This window comes from Fundulus heteroclitus, chromosome 14 (assembly GCF_011125445.2).
Source record: "Fundulus heteroclitus isolate FHET01 chromosome 14, MU-UCD_Fhet_4.1, whole genome shotgun sequence".
In the NCBI taxonomy this organism is placed as follows: domain Eukaryota; kingdom Metazoa; phylum Chordata; class Actinopteri; order Cyprinodontiformes; family Fundulidae; genus Fundulus; species Fundulus heteroclitus.
In genome coordinates this window covers 32,077,829-32,101,187 of record NC_046374.1, presented here as the reverse complement: position 1 = coordinate 32,101,187, position 23,359 = coordinate 32,077,829, and positions in this window count along the sequence as shown.

Sequence of the window (23,359 nt, the reverse complement as noted above, 5' to 3'; positions counted from 1 at the left end):
CAATTGCAAGACGAACTCCTTAACCTCTGTGCCACATCGCCCCACATATCAATGTTTTCTACTTACCTAGTAGACTAGATGTATGTATATATGTATATATATATATATAAATATATATATAAATATATATATATACACACAACCGCCCCAACCGAGGACTGTTTCATATATATATATATATATATATATATATATATATATATATATATATATATATATATATATATATATGAATATGAAACAGTCCTTGGTGTCATAATATTTTTATACAAATGTGGATAGTTTAAGTGATAACTATAAAATATCAATATTTTCTATTTACCTTCCTGATATACATCAGAACTGCCATTAAAGATTAGACTGCTATGAATTAGAATGGTGTGCTGACCTTTACAGACAGGAAGAGGTGGTGTGCTGACAGAATATTACCCACACTTTAATGACCTTAAGCAGCATCAATGAACAAAAGACCAGACCTTTACTTACTTTACATCTTGAAAAGATGCATAATCTGTTGATTAGAAAATAAAAACCTTATTCATATACCAAATTTTATTTCACAAATGCCTTAAAGCCAATGTTTTTATTAGCTCTTTAACACTGATACCCTAACGAATAAACTAGAGATAAAGTTCCAGCTTCATTCTAAAGCTAACTTACGTTTTAACATGACAAGTTTGCATCAAGAGCTTTAAGACCACATCAGATTGGTACAGTTTCAAACTTCAAGTCAGTTGTTTGGACGTTTTGATATCCTGTTATAACATCAGTTTAATCCCAAACATTTAGCACTGCCATCTTTGTAAAACTAACTGACCAGCAATCTAATCACAACGAGGCGACAGCTAGGATGTTGCTGAATAAGACAATTCATAGCCTACCTTCCATAAGATCACCGCTGCATGACAGAAGGACTTCTCCTGGAGCCGCAGCACCAGAGGGCTCTGGTAGTGCCGGTTGATGTAGTCAGGATCCAGCAGAGTGAACGTCGGACATCAGCCTCCATGATTACCAGGTCATCCATCCATCCATCTATCCATTTTCTGACCTGCTTAGTCCCTCATGGGGTTGCGGGGGTTGCTGGTGCCTATCTCCAGTGTTCACTTGGCGAGAGGCGGGGTTCACCCTGGACAGGTCGCCAGTCTGTCGCAGGCCAACACATAGACAGACAGGACAAACAACCATTCACGCACACACTCACACCTAAGGACAATTTAGAGAGACCAATTAACCTAACAGTCGTGTTTTTGGACTGTGGGAGGAAGCTGGAGTACCCGGAGAGAACCCATCCATGCACAGGGAGAACATGCAAACATGCAAAGACCCAGGGATGGATTTGAACCCTGAACCTTCTTGCTGCAGGGCACCAGCGCTACCCACCGCACCACTGTGCAGCCCTACCAGGTCATCCATGTTGCTATTTATTAACACCAATCCAACTTTTCCACTGTGGAGGTTCGCTTCGGTAAAGTCGCACTGCAGAGCCGTCTGCACCAAGTGACGACACAAACTGGTTAAAAATGTCCTCGTTCGTTACATGAGGCCACTTCTTCATGTCATCCTCTCAGTCATGAATAGTTTGAGGTTCTGGCACTGAGCTAACACTTTGATTGCTCTGCAATTTTTGGAAATATTGCCATGACAGACAGTTTACCATTCTTCTTCTTCTATGGAATAGTGTGTGGTCCACATGACAAAAAAACAACAAAAAATATAGCCTATTATACAATTTAATCTGTTTCAAAAACTTAAATAGAACCTGATATCCTCTGTTTCCTGATTCCTTTTGCAGTAAATCGACAATGTCAAGTTTCATTACAAGTCAAAATAACATGTTCCACTGTTACATCTTCCCCACAGTCACACTACCCTGTCTGATGTTTCCCTATCAAATATAATGATCTATTTAATCCTGTGTGTCCTATTCTAAGTCCTGAAATATTTTTTTTCTTTTCTTCTGTTCCTTTTTGTTCTTCTCATTTGTCCAATTCTCTTTTGGATTTTATAAAACCATCTTCCTTTCTTTTCTTTTTCCTATAACTTTTGCCACCTCTCTTTTGTTCTTTGTTTAATAATAGGCTACCCTTTATTTATGTTATACTAAAACTAACATTAATATCTATCTTTGCCTTATTAATACTCTCCTTAGCCATCCTGTCTGCCATTTTATTTCCTTTGATCTCGTTATGTGCCGGAACAATTGCAAAATTCACTGTTAGCCCCATAATATTTATTCTGGTAAGTGTATTTCAATTAATATATCTGGTCTACTGTCTGACTGATTATTTTGCAAACTGACTAATGATGAACTAGAATCTGAGCAAATGATACATTTTAATGATGTTACTTTTAGTAAAACATGCAACTTGTTATAATCTCAGGTGTTAGACAGACGTAATGTAGCCTCAGTGTGCACATGTGATGTTGCTCAGAGGTCAGGTGAAAACTCAGGGAGTTTGTGTGTTTACTCAGAGACAAGAAGAATTAGGAGGAAAATTTGTGCTGAATATAATCCCCCCCCCCCCCCCCAAAAAAAATTAAAAGAAACAACTGGATATTTTTTTTCTCCAAAGTTTGAAGACGTTTTGCTTCCCATCCAGAAAAAAAAATCTTAATTCAAATGTCTGGAGTAGTGAGGAGTTCCAGGCTTTACATTATTGCCCAATAATTATTTTCCTGCCTAATTGAAAGCTTTCACATCAACTCTGTGGACTCAGTGGACGACAACATCAAGTTTACCAGAGAGGATGCCAACAACAACAAGCTACCTTTTCTGGACTGTTTGGTGAACATGGAAGGAGATAGAAACCTCAACATTGAAGTGTATAGGAAACCCACTCACACAGACCAATATCTTCTTTTTGACTCACACCACCCACTGGAGCACAAACTTTCTGTCATCAGAACCTTACAACACCGGGCCGAGCATGTCTCTACTAGAACCGAAGGGAAGCACGAGGAACAGAAACACATCAAAGATGCCCTCCAAACCTGTGGGTACCCTAACTGGGCTTTTGTCAAATCAGCAAGAAAATCCAAAAGACCCGCTGCAGAACATCATGGTGAGAAGAATTAACGCAAAAACATCTTCACCCATATGTTGCTGAAGTCTCTGAAAAACTCAAGAGGATTTTCTCCAAACACAAAATCCCAGTACATTTCAAACCAAACAGGACCCTCAGACAGAGGCTGGTGCATCCCAAGGACAAAACCCCCAAACCTAAGATGAGCGGAGTGGTGTATGCAGTTCAGTGCAGTGAGGAATGTTCTGATCTTTATATTCGAGAAACCAAACAACCTCTCCACAGACGAATGGCTCAACACAGGAGAGCTACCTCCTCAGGACAAGACTCTGCTGTCCACCTACACCTTAAGGACAAAGGACACTCTTTTGAGGACCAACATGTTCACATTTTGGACAAAGAAGACAGATGGTTTAAAAGGGGTGTGAAGGAAGCCATCTACGTTAAGAGAGAAAAAACAACCTTAAATAGAGGAGGAGGCCTTAGGTTCCAACTCTCTAAAATTTATAACACAGCAACAGGGTTGATTCCTACCAAACTTCACCTCAATGCTCACCTCCATACAATGAACACAAGATCACTCCTGTAAGCCCAATAATGACCCTAACGACTTCCCATTACTAAGGGGGGACCAGTTTTGGTTTAATTTGCATGTTATCTAAGCCATAACAAGGCCTTTGTTGGTCAATAATATAATACTTGGACCTCCACACAACTCCAGACATTTCAATTGAGAAAGCTTCCTGGATGGGAAGCAAAACGTCTTCAAACTTTGGAAAAAAAGTCCAGTTTTGTTTTTTCTTTGGAATGATCATGACCTGGATGACTGAGAATCTTCACCAGCGTCTGAATAAAAGTTTTGCTTTATTTATAGAACAGGTTTACATTGATATGAAGACATACATGTTCAAGTGATTACAATAATGTTTGATCATAAAAGGATTTATGATGCACAATGAAATAAGTGTGAAAAAAGTAAAAATGAGTAGTTAGTTTTCATGAATGTCTAGTAATCGATTTTTGTAATTTCAGCTATCTTACTGAACAATTACAGTAATAGACAAGGATAAAAACGCAGATGTTAAAACAAAAGAAACTATATGAGCTATACATTTAATTAAAAATGTAAAAAAAAAATTAACTTGGGAACTACAAATCGAATCAGAAACTGTCAGCAGACGTTCTGATAAACCCGAACACAGCCACACACACAGAGCCTTGTTTAAGAGCTTTTATAGAAAACTGATGAGTAGTGGAGGATGTGACCGACAGTCTTTACCAGGCTGGGAATGGATGATGGAGATGGCAGGAGCAGGCGGACCGGAGGTAACTGGAGGACTGCAGGTGCTGCACTGTGGAGCCAGGCAGACGCTAGGAGCCAGGAAGCCTCCTGAGAAAGCGGGAGAGCACTGGGGTCGGGGAAGAGCCAGCAGCACAGCAGGGAGAGTCACAGCCAGGCACGAGGAGGGTGAGTGAGGCTGAGGTGAGGAGAAGAAGACTGCGAGGAGGGCGATGAGGGACGAAGGCTGGTGCGTGCAGGGGAGCAGCAGGAAGGAGGGATACGAGAGGTGCTTGAGAGCGGTTGTGAGCAGACGATCCGGCGGGTAATAGCAGACTGAGGTAAGCTTATGTAGGGAGGTTGGAAAGAGCCCGGCTTAATTAGTAGCAGCAGGTGGCAGGAATCAGTGGTGGAGTGAGGAACCGGACTGTATGGGAGGAGGAAGGTGCTGGAAAAATGTCCAGGGTGCAGTAGGCATCACTGCACCCTGACAGGGGCTTGACTGCATCGTTACATCTCTGCACGTCACTCACCTGTCAAGGATAAATATTCATGTTTCTACAACTTAAATTCTGAAGTTCGCTGTAGCTCAGTCTGAAAAATTTAACAAATTAAAAAAACTTGTAATGTTTTTAAGCCAACTAAAAATTAGCTACTAGAGAAATGCTGAAACTAGCAAGTAAAGGCCCTGCGACAGACTGGCGACCTGTCCAGGGTGTACACCGCCTCTCGCCCATTGAAATGCTGGAGATAGGCACCAGCACCCCTCACGACCCCATGAGGGATAAAGCGAGTAAGAAAATGGATGGATAGCAAGTAAAGATTGTTGCCTTTAATGACAACAAACATCTCTCAGTAAACAGCTGTGCAGTTTGAGTAAATGTTCATAGAGTAATTTTTCCTCCTATGTGGATTCTCATGTGTCTGTTTAAATTAGTTTTTTGGCTAAATCTTTTTCCACACAGATCGCAAAAGAAAGGCTTCTGTCCTGTGTGGATTCTCATGTGTGTGTTTATAGCTGATTTGTGGCTAAATCTTTGTCCACATAGATCACAACAGAAAGGCTTCTCTCCTGTGTGGATTCTCATGTGTCTGTTTAAACCTGATTTATCGATAAATCTTTGTCCACATAGATCACAACAGAAAGGCTTCTGTCCTGTGTGAATTCTCCGGTGCGTGTTTAAAGCTGATTTTTGGTTAAATCTTTGTCCACATAGATCACAGCAGAAAGGCTTCTGTCCTGTGTGGATTCTCATGTGTGTGTTTAAACCTGATTTATCGATAAATCTTTGTTCACATATATCACAACAGAAAGGCTTCTGTCCTGTGTGGATTCTCATGTGTGTGTTTAAATTAGATTTTTGGCTAAATTTTTGTCCACATAGATCACAGCAGAAAGGCTTCTGTCCTGTGTGGATTCTCATGTGTCTGTTTATATCTGATTTGCGGCTAAATCTTTGTCCACATAGATCACAACAGAAAGGCTTCTGTCCTGTGTGGATTCTCATGTGTGTGTTTATAGTTGATTTGTGGCTAAATCTTTGTCCACATATATCACAACAGAAAGACTTCTGTCCTGTGTGGATTCTCCGGTGTGTGTTTAAATTAGATTTGTGGCTAAATCTTTGTCCACATAGATCACAGCAGAAAGGCTTCTGTCCTGTGTGGATTCTCACGTGTGTGTTTAAATGTAGATTTTTGGCTAAATCTTTGTCCACATAGATCACAACAGAAAGGCTTCTGTCCTGTGTGGATTCTCATGTGTGTGTTTAAAGCTAGATTTTCTGGCTAAATCGTTTGTCCACATAGATCACAGCAGAAAGGCTTCTGTCCTGTGTGGATTCTCATGTGTCTGTTTAAACCTGATTTATCGCTAAATCTTTGTCCACATAGATCACAACAGAAAGGCTTCTGTCCTGTGTGGATTCTCATGTGTGTGTTTAAACCTGATTTATCGCTAAATCTTTGTCCACATAGATCACAGCAGAAAGGCTTCTGTCCTGTGTGGATTCTCGTGTGTGTGTTTAAATGTGATTTTCTAATAAATGTTTTGCCACAGTCTTCACAGCTAAGCTTCACTCCTGTCTGGACTTTCCTTCGTGAGTCCACATTTTTCTTCTCTGTAGAACATTTCTTATATCCAGAGTCTGACAAGTGCTTCAGCTCAGAGAGAGGGTGCTCTACATCACTGTCCTCTTCATCCTTCTCACTGTCTTCAGCCTCTGAAGAAGTGGAAGCATCTCCATGATCTTGTATTCTGGTGGATTCTTCTCCATCATTCTCTTCTGGAAGCTCTCTGCCTTTAATCTGGTCTGGATAAAGCTGTGAGAGCAGCAGACACTGTTCATCATCCAGACTCTTTATGGGAGGAGAAGAGACTGGAAACCTGATGGCATTAATCACCTCCTTCCCATTGAGCTGCTCTCCTGGCAGACTGATGTAGACTCCCTTCTGGTTCTCCTTGATGTGGGGGGGCTTTGGATCATGCAGGTCAGCAGGAGGTCTGTGGTCTAAAGAAGCTTCTTCTTTAACAATCAGCTTCTGCTTAACATCTGCAGGAAACATTGAAACACATTATGCACATAAAGTATTTTGATGTCAGCTTGAATTGAATTTAATATATATTTTGGCAATTTAGTTAGATTTAATTCATTGATTTAACTACTACTTGTTGTTTAATTGTTTCTTATGTCTTGTTTGTGTACAGTTCCTTGCAAGAGTTTTCACACCTCTTTGAATTTTCCATGTTCTTTTGCCTCACAACCTGCCACATAATATGGATGGATATAATATGGATATGGATGATTTATTTGATCGATTTAGTTTGCACCATTTCATTTACAGAACATGCAGACAAGTAAAACACAAAATAAACCAACAGAAAACTGGGCGATATGTCCTACAATCAATATAACGATATAACAAGCAGTTCACCTCGATACCGATTAGTGGAGGATAAAACACAAAAACAAGCTACTTCAAAGCCAGGGATATTGATGATATAATCCACCTAGACGAGGCATGTCCAAAGTGCGGCCCGGGGGCCATTTGTGGCCCCTGGACTCATTCTGGGTGGCCCCCAACAGCATTTCAAGAAAGATTTGGTCCAGGTGGCTGATGCAGATGGAAGTTTTTAGTTTTTAATTAGGGCAAAATTATGACAGAAAAGTAAAAAGCCTACAATTGAAATAGTTATGTTCAACACAAAGTATTCATCTGTCAATAAACACACTTTTGACATTCTCTTTAATTTTATAGTAACATCTATTCAGTGACATTTAATTACTCAAATGCAAACCTTGGTGCATTAAATCTGCTTTGACTTCAATTATTAAAATTGGCTAATTAAAGCAAATGTTTTCAAAGAACAACTCAGCCAAATATTGTTCTTATATGGCTGAACCAATAAGAGTCAAATTAAATTATTCAAAATAATTTGCAAGCTAGACGAAAATCTTTTAATATGACAAATGAGCAAAAACTCTTTTTTAAAATGATCATATTTTGTAGAGCAGGTAAAAAAAATATATATATAATTTTTTGGGGTTAAAAAAAAATAACTATTATGGTTTTATATATATATATGATATGTTTTTTGGCCCTCGAGTTCCTTTTACTGGACAATATTGGCCCCTGTACCGAAAAGTTTGGACACCCCTGACCTAGACAGTCATGGCGACTGCCCTTATCCCATCTTATTTTTTTTCCCCAGTGTCCTTTCTGGCAATGTGGCAATAAGAATTGTTCTCTTAATGCCAAAAAGAGCTCAACAGGTTTTACTTTCACTAGTGGAGCAGTACAGCTTTTGCCATAGTCCTCCACTTGATTTATGCATGTGAATGTCCGTCCGTCTTCTTCCGCTTATCCGGGGTCGAGTCGCAGGGGTAGCAGCTTCAGTAGGGAGGCCCAGACGTCCCTCTCCCCGGCCACTTGGGCCAGCTCCTCAGGAGGAATCCCAAGGCGTTCCCAGGCCAGCAGAGAGACATAGTCCCTCCAGCGTGTCCTGGGTCTTCCCCTGGGCCTCCTCCCAATGGGACGTGCCCGGAACACCTCACCAGGGAGGCGTCCAGGAGGCATCCTGACCAGATGCCCGAGCCACCTCAACTGGCTCCTCTCGACGTGGAGGAGCAGCGGCTCTACTCTGAGTCCTCCCCGGATGACTGAGCTCCTCACCCTATCTCTAAAGGAGAGCCCAGACACACTACGGAGAAAACTCATTTCAGCCGCTTGTATCCGGGATCTCGTTCTTTCGGTCACGACCCAAAGCTCGTGACCATAGGTGAGGGTAGCAACGTAGATCGACCGGTAAATCGAGAGCTTCGCCTTTTGGCTCAGCTCTCTCTTCACCACAACGGATCGGTACAGCGCCCGCTTCACAGCAGACGCTGCACCAATCCGCCCGTCGATCTCCCGCTCCATCTTCCCCTCATTCGTGAACAAGACCCCAAGATAGTTGAACTCCTCCACTAGGGGTAACACCTCCTCCCCAACCAGGAGAAGGCACTCTACCCTTTTCCAGTTCAAGACCATGGTCTCGGATTTGGAGGCACTGATTTTCATCCCGGTCGCTTCGCACTCGGCTGCAAACCGCTCCAGTGAGAGCTGTAGATCACGCCCTGATGAAGCCAATAGGACCACGTCATCCGCGAATAGCAGAGACGCAATCCTAAGGCCACCAAAACGGATCCCCTCAACACCTTGGCTGCGCCTAGAAATTCTGTCCATAAAAGTTATGAACAGAATCGGTGACAAAGGGCAACCTTGGCGGAGTCCAACTCTCACCGGAAACGAGTCCGACTTACTGCCGGCAATGCGGACCAGACTCTGACACCGGTCGTACAGAGACCTGACAGCCCTTATTAAAGGGTCCGGTACTCCATACTCCCGGAGTACCCCCCACAGGATCCCTCGGGGGACACGGTCGAATGCCTTCTCCAGATCCACAAAGCACATGTAGACTGGTTGGGCAAACTCCCATGCCCCCTCCAGAATCCTGCTGAGGGTATAGAGCTGGTCCAGTGTTCCACGACCAGGACGAAAACCACACTGCTCTTCCTGAATCCGAGATTCGACTATCCGACGGACCCTCCTTTCCAGAACCCCTGAATAGACCTTACCAGGGAGGCTTAAGAGTGTGATTCCTCTGTAGTTGGAACACACCCTCCGGACGGTCCCCCTTTTTAAATAGGGGGACCACCACCCCAGTCTGCCAATCCAGAGGAACTGCCCCCGATGTCCACGCAATGCTGCAGAGCCGCGTTAACCAACACAGCCCCACAACATCCAGAGCCTTAAGGTACTCAGGGCGAATCTCGTCCACCCCCGGAGCCTTGCCACCGAGGAGCTTTTTAACAACCTCGGCAACCTCAGCACCAGAGATGGGAGAACCCGACCCAGAGTCCTCAGGCTCTGCTTCCGCAATGGAAGACGTGTTGGTGGGATTAAGGAGGTCTTCGAAGTATTCCGCCCACTGAAACACGACGTCCCGAGTCGAGGCAGCAGCACATAACCCCCACTGTAAACAGTGTTGGTACTGCACTGCTTCCCCATCCTGAGACGCCGGATAGTGGACCAGAATCGCTTCTGTGAATGGTTTTATTATAATTCATGCGGGGGATATCTCAAATTATATAGACACTACAATGGAAAAGTATGAGAGCAAAGGAAGAACAAGAAAAAAGGTGAAAAGGTGAAAGACAGAGGAGATAAAAGGAAGAGAATGATAAAACGTCTTCAGTCTGCTTCATCACCTGCAAAGAGAGACGCAAAAAGAACAGCACAACCAACGGATATAGTATAACAGACACAATAAAGTAACACCTTGATACCATTGCTGAATTGTATGTATTAGTATTTAATCTGGCATGTATAATGTGGTAGCTGAAATTAAAAAATATGGGCTTTCTGTATGGAAGTGAATCAATTTCAGGGATTACCTACTGGGTCTGGGGCCTGGTATTATTGGATGTTATGTGCGAATGTGTGTACGTCGTCTTTTTTTTTTTTTTTTTTTTTTGAGTCTGTGCGTTGTGAGGTGTGAATGAGACTGTGTGTGTGTCCTTTTTGTTTATTTGTCGGGTCTGAACTGCTCCCTGTCCCAACAACATCTCAAGTCTCGGCTAAGTGCTCTGGGGGTTCCTTTGGGCGTCTGGGGTTCTGGGTCCCCCGGCGCCTGCCTCGGTACTCTGGGGGGACGGATCTTTGGCTCTTCACAACCACTATTAAGCATTTTTCTTTTGGATAAACTTTACATACACAAGTGCACTCATAAATAACTACAGGTGCTGGGTTCCTTGTCCCATCCTAAAAAATGGTTGGGGTCACACCGCAGTTCATTCCTCCTCCAGCAGGGTTGGAATGGCCCCCAAAAAGCCCAAGTCCAGACACCAGAGAAGAGAAGGAGGCTAGGAGAGGAGCAGCAGAGCAGGGGCCCAGGACATCAGAAACTGTTTTTCTGAGAATGGTGAGAATAAAACTACAGAGGACAGCTGAACATTTAGCCTAGTTGTTCATTCATTTTATGTCTGTAACATTACCAGAGGAGTCACTAGGTTTTAAGGACAGGGAGGTTATTGTTCTAATAAAACATTAGAACAATATAAACTAATACACAATAGACACAATGATAATCTAAAATAAATCAAAATAAACTTCTCAAACTGAGCTAAAAGCCAAGGAGAAAAATGTGTTTCAAGAGCCGATTTAAAAACATTTGTTTGATTTGTTATAGCAGCTTATTCCACAGTTTGGGGGTAGCAGCTGAAAACGTTGCTTACTGACAGTAACTACACTGCCAGCCTGAAGGAGTGTGACGGAGCATACGTTTGAATCAGGTCATTTACTGAGGGCATGACCATGTGAACACTTAAAAATAAATAAAACAACTTTAAAATCAATTTGAAGATGAACTGGAACCCAATGTAGAGATATCTAAACAGAAGTGATAAGTTCTCATTTCTCTGCATCAGTTAAATGATGTGAAACAGTGTTTTGAAATAGCTGAAGTAGATTAAAGAGTGGCCAAGCCATTCATAAAGACCATTACAGTAATCTCAATGGGTCGTAATATGAGCAATAATTAAAATCTCTAGATGGTGATGTGAAAGAAAAGGTTTCACTTCAGCCAGTTGTCTCAGATGATAAAGACTGGACTAGATTACAGATTTAATCTGTGCATCAAGTTTAAAATCATTGTCCAGTCCCACATTCAGGTTTGTTGCCGATTATTTGTTGAGTCAAATAATCTGATAAAGATCCCAGATCAGCCAGAACTTTAAATACATTACAGGGTAATAACTCAGTTTTTAGTTGATTAAAAATGTAAACATTTCTGTGACTTCTATGCTTTGATTTCATCAATGCAATCCAGAAAGTGAATTATTTAGTACAGTTTTTCCTGTTTTAGTGGCATATATACATTTGGCTGTTTCACATTTATATAAACTATGATATTAGTAACAATTATTTAGACAATACCCCACATCTTCAAGCCACGGCCACCTGGTTCTGAATGGGTTTGGACTCCCACAGACATCTGCAGTGCCGGCCAGGCTAAGCTGTCTGTTTTCTGGGAGACCAACATGGGAATTTATAGCCAACTGCCCTGGAGACCATCTGCTTGTAAACCTTTTTCAGTTGTTGCAGGAAAACTGAGTCACCAACGCCAGAGAAAACAGGAGAGGTTCGGCACATAGATAAATATTATACAAATGGTTTTACTTTTTTAAGGTATGACTTAGGAAAAAGCTCAGGAGCTTACAGGATAGCTCCTGCTAGCTATTTTGAAACCGTGCTCTGCTGATGTAGTATGAGTGTTAAAGTTATAACAAACTTTATTTCCATAAGGGTTTTATATATTGTCCGGATATTAATGTTTGTGTTGTCTGGTCTGCTCATTATGACCAAAATAGGCGGCCGCCTCGCCAACATAGCGCTGCGGGAAACCCTGCTCATACTGAGCAAGCATGAAGCGACAGCGATGTTCTCTGGATGTTTATTTATTTCTGTTAAGAAATTCTTGATCTTGAATATAAGTTGTCACTCCTTTATTCTATATGTGTGCAGAGTTTGCTGTTAAAAGAACGTCAGTGATTGAATCACTCCTTTCAACTATTGTCCTGATATCAGCTGTTTGGGCTGATATTCACCAGACAGTACCTAACAGGCATAAAGTTATTTATTAAACATTAACTAACTTAAAACAGTGTAATAACAACAATAAAGACTAATTTCGCTTTAACGTTGTGTTAAAAAACATGGCTGGATGAATATTTGGACATGAACCCAATGGGTAAAGGCTTGGTGTCAACCATATATGGCAACTCTGTCAGTTGGCCGTTTGAAAAACCTATGAGAGGAAGAACTAGAGGAATCCTTCATGGATGAAGTCTGGCAGGCTGCAGTTGAAAGAATTCACTCCTCATCAATCTGCATCAGACATGGCCAGCTGCAGTTTAAGGTGCTGCACAGGCTGCACTTTTCTCCAAGTAAAATAGTAAGAATACATCTAATAAAGTTTTTTAGAAAACAAGGATCAGGCTACTATAACACCCAAAATAACCCCTAATAAAGTTTTTATCAAACGTATCACAGAGCACTACAGTGAAAGCAGTAATGCTCCACTTGTGAAAGTAAACCTGTTGGCCTCTCCTTGGCATCAAGACAGCAATTCTTGGTGCTCCACAACCAGACAGGACACGTAAAACACTGACAGAATCAAGGCTGCCAGACAACCGGCGCCACCGGGTCCTCTGACTACCACCAGCAACCAAAGCAGGTGGGGTGTCTTGCTCAAAGGCACAACGACAGAGGATCGGTGTGGGGGTTCAAACTGCCAACCCACCAGTTACAGGAAAAACTCCTAGCTCCTCCCCCACTGTCCATCAACCATCTGGGAGATCCAGTTTGTTTTGTGGTTCCTGGTGAAAACATCGGTGGACCAACCTGATCAGAAACTGGGATCTGAAGATTTATTTAGTATTTCCCCCAAAGCGGATGAGTTTAACTTTGCCTCCATATCTGACTGTGAAACTGGGATCCTGGCTGAGTTTGTTCCAGCAGCAGGAGCAGCTTTGTGTTTCCTCACAGACCAGCAGACTCTAGCATGAACACTTGACCTAGAGAGTCAGGAGATCTGAACTGGAGCCTCTAGTCAGAGGTTGAAGAAATAGGATGGGAGCACGTAGAGTCAGACTGAGCTGACATTTTGTCTGATAGGAAGCTGATGAATCCACAGAGTTTTGGCCTTTAGCTACAACACAGGACACACAAACAAAGTAAACCAATCCTTACTGTTGATAGGAGCAGCAGTTAATGGAAACCTGCTATCAGTCTTCTCCTTCACAAGGAGCTGCTCTCCTTCCTGACGGACCCCGGGTTCCTCCTGTTCCTCCTTTGTGTGGAGGAGCTCTGACTCCTGCTGCTCCCCCTCAGGACTCTGTTCTTCAGGAGCCTCTTCTTTAACATCTGCAGCCAACACTGAAACACATTACATGCTTTATGAACAACTAGATCTTTACAATGTTACAATGATGGGAAAGATTCAGTTTAGAGAAAAAGATTTGATCAGCAGTGTAGAGAAAACTGAACCTCAGGAACTGACAGTTTCACCCTAGAAATCATCACCGGTAACTTTAGCGTCATTGTGTTGTGGGAATTTTAATGTAATTATTCTGTTAAAAACATTTAATAACGGCTAAAATAGATAGAATAAGACGAGCTATAATGTGACAGTTAAACATTGATATATAAATATATATTTGTTATATGATTATATATTTGTAGCTGATCAATTGAACAGTTAATATATAAATGTCTTTTTATTAGTTTGTTGTATTTAATGGCACAGTTTTATATTGTTAGCTACTTTTTGACCCAGTATTTATTTAAGTGAGTCACTGATTTATTTCTTTATATATTCTAAATGTTGGCAGGATTGGTCCTCCATACTCAACAGCCAGAAGAAAACACGTGACCCTCTTTCTAAACAAGATAAACCAAAAAGCGTTTTTTAGGGGAATTTTTCCAAGCACAAAGAAACGCTTGATACTAAACGGTGCTACATGCTAAGCTAGCATTAGCACCTCCTATGCTACATGTTAAGCTAGCATTAGCACCGCTTATGCTAGATGCTAAGCTAGCATTAGCACCTCCTACGCAGAGCTGCAGGCTTAGCCAGTTTTCTGGGGGAAACCCTGCAGCGAGTTCTGATGAAGAGGAGGAATCCATCAGCTGCTGAAAACGGCTCCTAAACTTTAGCTCCATCCACACAGTTAGCATGAAGAAGGAAATCTACAAACCTAATCGGTGCAGCAGAACTCTGGGCTGGAAAACATCCCCCATCATTGGTGTCTCCTCTGCTGCGTCCTGCCGCTCTTTGAGCTCCTGGGTCCGTGTAAAACGAAAAACGGAAACTACTTCCGTTTTGCCGTTTTTCCATTTAAAATCAAAAACGGAAAAACGAGAAACAAAGCCGTTATTCGTTTGTCACCATAATAAAAACGGCCCGTTTTTCGATTTCGCCAATTCCTTTTTCCATTTTCTTCTTCAGATTGGAAGACGAAGACAGTTTCACGGCTGGCCCGGAAGTGCAGGAAAATATTTCAAAATAAAGGCCTAGCTGTACGCTTAACATAATGCAAGCCTGAAAAAAAAAATGAAGCGGAAAGATGTCTTTTGAGTAAAAAGAGGACCTTTTTACGTTGCAAAATCCTAGTTTACGTAAAAAACGTGAGCTTTATTACGTTATTGTGTGTTTTATTGTTTGGAGGGGGGGGGGGGGGGGGAATGTCTGGGCAGGATGAGATGAAAACCTGTTGCTGTTAAATGTGACAACAAAGATTATGAAATGTAAAAATGTAAAATAGCATGAGTAGCATATGGGGAAAACTCAGCAGAACTAAGTTATTTTTAATCATTTGAAGGATTAAAATTAGTTTTTTGAAGCAGCAACATCCCTATCAGTAGTATAACGTCACCTTGTGGGGATTTGGTATAAGCAGTTGTTTAAGTAAATAGTGTAATATATAATAAAATATTAACCACTTGGTCTCATATAAATGTGTGAAATAACCACCAATCTGCAACATTTCAAGCCAAAATAAATATTAAAAATTCTTAGTACCTTAAGGGAAATTTAAATATATAAAAAAATCAACCGAAAATAGAGTAGAAGAATGTGAGCTGCTGGCAGGAGGGATCTTCAGGAGCTATCATCTTAAAGAACATGAAGACGTCCCTTGCTCTGTTTATTCTTCATTGTGTTTTGGAGAGGAGGAAGTTATCCATCATCTTCGGCAGCTTATGCAGCATTTTATTCTGGACAATCAGCTCAGCGGTTCCGGTAGAGGATCCTCAGCACAGGACCAGCTTTCTGGATTGTTTTTTTCAGCATATGAGCAAAAAATTGCATTTACTAAAACAGACTTAGAAAAGATGGGCAATGCAGCTTATCTAGCGATTGGTTAGATTGGATCTCAGTTTTCTTATGAATAAGAATCTCCATCTATAGGCTATTCAATAAGGGCGATTGTAACACTTGTTTAGTAAAAATGTAATCAAAAATTTCCATCGAGGAGAGAGGAAGCAGTGAGGAACTCCTTTGGAAGCCGCTATAGATGCTACAAACTAGACGCTTTTCTAGTCCAGACAGGGAACAGTTTCACTTTTTAATTAGCATCTTTTTTATGACAAATAGGAAATACATGAGGCACTCTATCCCCGTGGCAGTAGGGGAGACCGGGGCTAGTTGTCACACGGGTAAGTTGTCACATTGCAATTATCTTCTCCATCAGAGGGTGCAACCAAAAAGTGGAATACTAGTTTTCTTCCTTTGCAAGGTCAGGTCTCATGGACTGAGTGAGAAGAGGACAAGACATTGTAAGTTGAAATGAGCACCAATTGACCATTTTCCACTACCAAAAGTAAAAAATTAAAAAATATTAACTCTATATTTTTTAAAATGACCTTCATTCAGATAAAAATGATAGCAGTTATACATATGGACTTGTTAAAGTAGATATTAAGGCATTCGGTCATACCTCAGTCATTGTTCTGATTAAGCCTAACATTAAGATAGAGCTATTCAATTCAATTTCATTTATATAGCGCCAATTCATGAACAATGTCATCTGAAGGCACTTTACAAAGTCAAATTCAATCATATTATACAGATTGGGTCAGATTATACAGATTGGTCAAAAATGTCCTATATAAGGAAACCAGTTGATTGCTTCAAAGTCCCGACAAGCAGCATTCACTCCTGAAGAAGCGTAGAGCCACAGGGAGAGTCGTCTGCATTGTTGATGGCTTTGCAGCAATCCCTCATACTGAGCAAGCATGAAGCGACAGTGGAGAGGAAAACTCCCCATTAACAGGAAGGAAAACCTCCAGCAGAACCGGGCTCAGTATGAACGGTCATCTGCCTCGACCGACTGGGGTTACAGAAGACAGAGCAGAGACACAACAAGAGAGACAAAAAAGCACAGAAGCACACATTGATCCAGTAATCTGTTTTACATTAGATGGTAATAGCGGGTGAGCCGTCTTCTCTGGATGATGTCACAGTTAACAGAACGCTAGACCAGGTGTACCTACTATGAAGAAAAAAGAGAGAGCAAAAAGTTAAAAGCTGAAATGACAACAGTCATTTCAATGCAATGCAATGCTAAACTGGAGAACAGTAGAACTCAGTAGAGTGAGAAAAATAGACCCTGATGTCCTCCAGTAGCCTAAGCCTATAGCAGCATAACTATAGAGGTAGCTCAGGGTAACATAAACCACTCTAACTATAAGCTTTGTCAAAAAGGAAAGTTTTAAGATTAGTCTTAAAAGTAGCATTAGCAAAAAAAAAAAAAGCTAGCATTAGCAAACGTGGTCATTTGGGGCAACTTGTCACATGTAACAACTTACCCCAAAATTATAATTTTCAAAAATAATTTAAATCAATACGTTCTAATAAATATTTTACATTATTTTTTACAGAAAAAAGAGCGATTTAAAAGAGAGGACAAAGTGAGAAGATGGTCAGGAGTTATAAAAGAAAAGCAGAGCATGGCCGTGCAGCACCTGACGTGATGCTGAGGGCAGTCAGGCAGGTGACCCTGGGTCACAAGTCCAACAGGAGTACAGCGAAGGACTTTAATGTCAATTATCGTACTTTGGGGTGATACTGTAAAACATTCACACCAGCGGAAATTCAGGGTCAGACAGCTATCAATCAATGTTTCATAATATTTCATTTTATTTCATGTTATTTCATACGATGCATGTGCTTCTAGCAATTCAATCTACATAAGCTATGCCAAAACTGCAACTCAGATGAGGAGTCTGACTCTGAGATTTTCTTTTGTTCTGTTGTTTGTATTCAAAGTTTAAGTGTCAGTTTCGGAATGCATGTTGCATATTATTTCATGCTATTTCATAAATAGTAAAAGTGAGTTATTGTCATTTATCCACTTAACATTAAAAAAATAACAACAAAATTAATTTTGCCCTTTTTTTTGGTCACAAAACCCCATGTGACATCTTACCCCATATAGTGTGACAACTTACCCTTTGGAGGGGCAACTTGTCACATGGTGACAATCTCCATTAGATCGCTTATAACTCTGCACAGGAATAAGATATGAAAAATACCCGAATACAAAATATATACCTGAGACTTTGCTCTTTCATCTGGTACATATGTTTTTTATATATGGTGTTTTGATTCCAATATTTATGTATGAGTGTAAAAAGTGTAACAACTAGCCCCGGTCTCCCCTATTTGTTTTTGTTGTTGGTGAAGATAAATCAATTAAATAAAAAAAAAACTTTGTTTCTCTGTTAGCTTCAACAATATGTACTGTTCAATAAAAACAAGACACATATAGACAGTAATCCTATGCAAAGGTGGGGTTTGCTTGATGAGAAAAATCTTCAAATAAACTTTGCTTCTATATTTTTGGTTTACAGCATCTGATCAGCCTTTGTGTTTCATGTTCCACCAATATAACACACAATAATGTAATAATGTAATAAGTGTGGAGGAGAGCATAGCTATGATGGATGTAAAAATGGGAAGGAAACTTGCTGTAATTGCGGAGGGCAACACAGAGTGACTTTTGGAGGATGTGAGGTCAGAAGAAAAGCAATGGAAATTGATCAAGTTAAAGTCATCAGTAATATAAGTTATGCAGAAGCTGCAAAAAGAGTGAAGCCAAAAGAAGTGATAAGGAAAGTTCAGCCAAATCCAACACCAGAACAAAGACAGAGTGGAACTGAAAATGTGCTAACAGTTGAAAAGATTTTGTTGTTCATTGCATATGTCATAAATTGTACGGATCAAGTTAAGCAAAAAACAGAAAAAATCAAAATAATTGTGAAAGGGGCAGAGAGGTTTTTGGTATAAAGGACATATCCTGGGAGCACATAAATAAGAGACTAGGGGCAGGAGGACAGGAAGACAAAAACTGAAAATCTTACAATGGAACGCTAGAAGCCTTATTGTAAATGGACAAGAGTTTAAAGGATTTGTTAGAGAATTTAAAGAAGATCTAGATATATGTATTCAGGAAACTTGGCTTAAACCAAATCTTGATTTTGTTATAAAAGGATATGAAAGCATTAGAAGAGACTGAGAGGGAGGATCTGGAGGAGGGTGTATAACATTCAAAAAACAGGGAATTCAATTTTGACTTATGGCTAAAGGAAGAGAGTTAGAATATATTGTTATATAAATCTGGACAGTAAATGGGCCATTTAAAATAATTAACTTCTATAATCCATGTAAAAGACTTTCAATAGATTTAATGGAGGAACTTGGGGTGTATTTAGAGGGTAAGGTTATATGGTGTGGGGACTTTAATGGGCATAGTACACTATGGGGTCATCATAATGATCAACATGGGGATATAATAGAATAAATAATGGATATTAAAAATGTGGTTTGTCTAAATGATGGAAGTGGAACCAGAATAAATTTTAGAGATAATACAGAGTCAGCAATTGGTTTAACATTAGTTTCAAATTCTATAGCAGGTGTTTGTTTATGGCAAGTAATTAATAAAACAACTATAGGACGTGATCATTATCCTATTATGATTGAAATAAAGTTAAATATAGAAAGGTATTGTATAAAAGGGGTAAAGAAATGGTGTTTTAAGTCAGCAGATTGGGAAACATTTAGGAACAGTAGTGAAATGAAAATGTTAAGAGTGGATATGAGCAGTAGTATTGATGAAATAAATTTTTCTATATGTAACGCTATTTTAGAAGCTGCTAATCAGGCCATAAGGAAGAAAGGTGGGGGAAGGGAAAGAAGGTTGGTGCCCTGGTGGACATCAGAATGTAAGGAGGTTATCAAGAAACGAAATAAAGCTTTCAAATTATTAAAAAGAAATCACACCTTTCAGAATCTGAATAACTACAAGAAATTACAAGCAAATGTAAGAAGAATTATTAAAAATGCAAAAAGAGAGTATTGGAGGAGTTTCTGTAATTCAGTAGGAAGGGAGACGGATATTTCTAAGGTGTGGGCAACAATTAAAAGGATGAATGGGATTAAAAGAGTGAGTGGATATCCAATATTAGATGATGGAGAAATAACAGCAGTTACTGACAGAGAAAAGGCAAAAATGTTAGTAAATACTTTTGTTAAAATTCATAGCTCTGAAAATATTAGTGAAGACGGAAAAAAAGGAAGAGAAAAGACTATTTTAGAAAACAAGTATTTATTACAGTAAATTGAAGATAAAAACGAACCGTTGAACATGTCGTTTACAATAACAGAACTGAATAGGGCTTTTAAAAAATATAAATTATCAGCTCCAGGAAAAGATCAAATTTATTATGTTATGATTAGTAATTTAAGTGAAACTTCTAAAAATATTTTATTAGAAATGTATAATAGGGTATGGGAAGATGGGGAATTGCCAAAGAGTTGGAAGGAAGCTGTGATTGTTCCCATTAGAAAACCAGGGAAAGATGAGTCAAAACCAGGAAATTATCGGGCGATAGCTTTAACGTCCAACTTATGTAAAATAATGGAAAGAATGATAAATGAAAGATTAATATATTATATGGAGAGCAAGGGACTTATATCGTCTTATCAGAGTGGTTTCAGGAAAGGTAGAGGTACAATGGATCCAGTTTTATGCTTAGAGCATGAAGTTAGAAAGGCACAGGTGAATAAAGAGAGTGTTGTGGCAGTATTTTTTGATATTGAGAGAGCATATGATATGATGTGGAGGGAAGGGTTATTAATTAAAATTAGAAGAATGGGTATAAATGGTCATATGTTTAGATGGATTAAAAAATTTCTAGAAGAAAGACAAATACAAGTGAGGATAGGGAAGGATTATTCTGAGTTTGAAAATAGAAAACGGGACACCACAGGGAAGTATAGTAAGTCCGTTATTATTTTCAGTGATAGTTAATGATATGTTTAAAGAAATCGAGGGTGGAATGGGATTCTCGTTATTAGCAGATGATGGAGCAATGTGGAAAAGAGGAAGAAATTTGGAATTTATTGTAAAGAAACTTCAGGGAGCAATTTCAATTATAGAAAAATGGTCATATAAATGGGGATTCAAATTTTCTGTAAAGAAAACTAAAATAATGTTTTTTACAAGAAAAAGGGTCGATGGAAAAGCTAACTTAAAATTATATGGTCAGGATTTGGAAAGAGTTAAACAATTTAAATTTCTTGGGATGTGGTTTGATTAAAGAATGACATGGGGTGTGCACATTAAGAAAATAATCGATAAATGTAGGAAGGTACTAAATATAATGAGGTGTTTAGTTGGAACAGAGTGGGGAGCTGATGGAAAATCATTAGAAGCAATTTTTACTGGGTTAATCAGGTCAGTACTTGACTATGGATGTATAGTCTATAACTCAGCAGCAGATACAAACCTCCATAAGTTAAATATTATTCAACATCAGGCTTTAAGAATATGTACTGACGCTTTTAAAACATCTTCAACAGCTGCATTACAGGATGAAATGGGAGAAATGCCTCTTAAAGTTAGAAGGGATCAATTAATATTAAACTACTGGTCAAGTTTACAGAGACAAAGGAAGGATCATCCAACATTAGAGGTGCTTAAACCTGGATGGGAAAAGGAAAAGAAACCATTAAAGAGCTCTGGATGGGTAATAAACTCTGAAGTTAATGAAATTAATTTAAATCAGTTAGATATATGTCAGGCAGTTCCGTTAACAGCAATACCACCTTGGATACTTCCTGATGCTAAAGTTGATCTTTCATTATTAGAAAAGAAGGAAAAAGATAAATATCAAATTATGAATAAATATATAGTACAAGAGCACTTGTATAAATATTATAATTATATACAAATATATACAGATGCATCACAAAACACAGCTAATAGGGTAGGGATAGCATTTATTATGCCACAGTTTCATATTAAGGTAGGAAAAAGGATTAGTGATGGAGTTTCAGTATATACAGGAGAAATGCTAGCTTTGCTTTTAGCAGTTCAATGGGTGGAAGAGGTAAGACCATTAAAATCAATCATTTGCTCAGATTCTAGTTCATCATTAATCAGTTTGCAAAATAATCAGTCAGACAGGAGACCAGATATATTAATTGAAATACAACCTTAAACAGAGGAGGAGGCCTTAGGTTCCAACTCTCTAAAATTTATAACACAGCAACAGGGTTGATTCCTACCAAACTTCACCTCAATGCTCACCTCCATACAATGAACACAAGATCATTCCTGTAAGCCCAGTAATGACCCTAACGACTTCCCATTACTAAGGGGGGGGGGGGGGGGCGGTTTTGGTTTAATTTGCATGTTATCTAAGCCATAACAAGGCATTTGTTGGTCAATAATATAATCCTTGGACCTCCACACAACTCCAGACATTTGAATTGAGAAAGCTTCCTGGATGGGAAGCAAAACGTCTTCAAACTTTGGAAAAAAAGTCCAGTTTTGTTTTTTCTTTGGAATGATCATGACCTGGATGACTGAGAATCTTCACCAGCGTCTGAATAAAAGTTTTGCTTTATTTATACAACAGGTTTACATTGATATGAAGACATACATGTTCAAGTGATTACAATAATGTTTGATCATAAAAGGATTTATGATGCACAATGAAATAAGTGTGAAAAAAGTAAAAATGAGTAGTTAGTTTTCATGAATGTCTAGTAATCGATTTTTGTAATTTCAGCTATCTTACTGAACAATTACAGTAATAAACAAGGATAAAAACGCAGATGTTAAAACAAAAGAAACTATATGAGCTATACATTTAATTAAAAATGTAAAAAAAAAATGAACTTGGGAACTAAAAATCGAATCAGAAACTGTCAGCAAACGTTCTGATGAACCCGAACACAGCCACACACACAGAGCCTTGTTTAAGAGCTTTTATAGAAAACTGATGAGTAGTGGAGGATGTGACCGACAGTCTTCACCAGGCTGGGAAGGGATGATGGAGATGGCAGGAGCAGGCGGACCGGAGGTAACTGGAGGACTGCAGGTGCTGCACTGTGGAGCCAGGCAGACGCTGGGAGCCAGGAAGCCTCCTGAGAAAGCGGGAGGGCGCTGGGGTCGGGGAAGAGCCAGCAGGACAGCAGGGAGAGTCACAGCCAGGCACGAGGAGGGTGAGTGAGGCTGAGGTGAGGAGAAGAAGACTGCGAGGAGGGCGATGAGAGACGAAGGCTGGTGCGTGCAGGGGAGCAGCAGGAAGGAGGGATACGAGAGGTGCTTGAGAGCGGTTGTGAGCAGACGATCCGGCGGGTAATAGCATACTGAGGTAAGCTTATGTAGGGAGGTTGGAAAGAGACCGGCTTAATTAGTAGCAGCAGGTGGCAGGAATCAGTGATGGAGTGAGGAACCGCACTGTATGGGAGGAGGAAGGTGCTGGAAAAATGTCCAGAGTGCAGTAGGCATCACTGCACCCTGACAGGGGCTTGACTGCATCGTTACATCTCTGCACGTCACTCACCTGTCAAGGATAAATATTCATGTTTCTACAACTTAAATTCCGAAGTTCGCTGTAGCTCAGTTTGAAAAATTTAAGAAATTAAAAAAACTTGTAATGT